The sequence below is a fragment of the Schistocerca piceifrons genome, chromosome 1, assembly GCF_021461385.2.
Source record: "Schistocerca piceifrons isolate TAMUIC-IGC-003096 chromosome 1, iqSchPice1.1, whole genome shotgun sequence".
NCBI classification, from domain to species: Eukaryota; Metazoa; Arthropoda; class Insecta; order Orthoptera; family Acrididae; genus Schistocerca; species Schistocerca piceifrons.
This window is the reverse complement of record NC_060138.1, coordinates 997636570-997637963: the sequence shown is the minus strand read 5'-3', so window position 1 is coordinate 997637963 and position 1394 is coordinate 997636570. Positions and strand designations below refer to the sequence as shown.

The 1394-nt window shown below is 52.4% G+C and overlaps 1 non-coding gene across 1 annotated transcript; it reads right to left on the bottom strand.

Annotated features, from left to right (window-relative positions):
• Positions 1 to 1013: 1013 nt before the first annotated feature.
• Positions 1014 to 1086, bottom strand: Trnaa-cgc. The gene has a single exon. It is a non-coding gene; the product is annotated as a tRNA-Ala (tRNA).
• Positions 1087 to 1394: the final 308 nt, after the last annotated feature.

Genomic DNA, 1394 nt, shown 5'->3' with positions numbered 1-1394 from the left:
TACGCCCTCTTGCTGTAGGAGGGGAAAGAACAAGGAGGGAGGAAGGAAAAAAAAACGAAAAAGGGGGGGGACCAAGGAGGAAGAGGGCGAATAAAGGGGGAGAAGGGCAGACGCGAGAGGGAATGAGAGGAGGCGGAGGAGGGAAATGTAAAGGGACTCGGGGGGGGGGGGGGGGAGAGGGGGGCAAAGAGAGGGGAGGTGGGGAAGAAGGGGAATGGAAGAGGGGGAGAGGGAGCCCAGGAAAAGGACAGAGGAAAGGAGGGGGAGTGAGGATCAGAGTTGATTGGAGAGATAAATGGAGGGAGAGAGGGCCCGATAGGAGGGATAAATGGAGGGAGAGAGGGCCCAGGAGGGGGAGTTGATGGAAGCCACCTTGGGAAAGGAGATGTAGGGCGTAGAGATGGAGGGTAGGGGGGACACAACAGTGAAGACGTGGCAGGGGGCGGGGCTAGGATAGGATAGGAGAGGAAGGGAGAGGAGAGGAGAGGAGAGGAGAGGAGAGGAGAGGAGAGGATAGGATAGGATAGGAGCAACCAGGGGGTGAGGGGGTTCAAGGCGGCGAGAGGTGTAGAGGATGCGGATAGGACATCACACACATCCATGCCCGAGGCAGGATTCGAACCTGCGACCGTAGCAGTCGCGCAGCTCCGGACTGAGCGCCTAGAACCACTAGACCACCGCAGCCGGCATTCGTCGTTGGTCATTTGCTGTTTATATACATTCGTAACGCTGCTAAGCAGTGCGAGCACACATGTCCATATATCGTGAAACAGCACAGTCTGTACATACATATGTTCATTCCACTATCACTAGTAACTTTTGCACTAAACCACAGCAGCGAAGGAGGAGGATATTAGTGTTTAACGTCCCGTTGACAACGAGGTCAGTAGAGACGGAGCGCAAGCTCGGGTGAGGGAAGGATGGAGAAGGAAATCGACCGTGCCCTTTCAAAGGAACCATCCCGGCATTTGCCTGAAGCGATTTAGGGAAATCACGGAAAACCTAAATCAGGATGGCCGGAGACGGGATTGAACCGTCGTCCTCCCGAATGCGAGTCCAGTGTGCTAACCACTGCACCACCTCGCTCGGTCCACAGCAGCGAACTACAGTTTACAGGCTACTGGTAGCCGTTTTGGCGCGTAAACGGATTACAGGTATTATTTTTGTTCTGAGTACAGCGCCATTACAGTCCAGCGACTGTACTAGCAAGCATGGAGCTATGCACTCGTTTTACAATTATGGAACATACTATAATTTCTTACAAAACTTACTCTTAATGTTAGATGGGTGGAGGAACACGACATAATTTATTTCGTCATTGGTTTTTTTTTTAAAATGGTTCAAATGGCTCTGAGCACTATGGGACTCAACTACTTAGGTCATCAGTCCCCTAG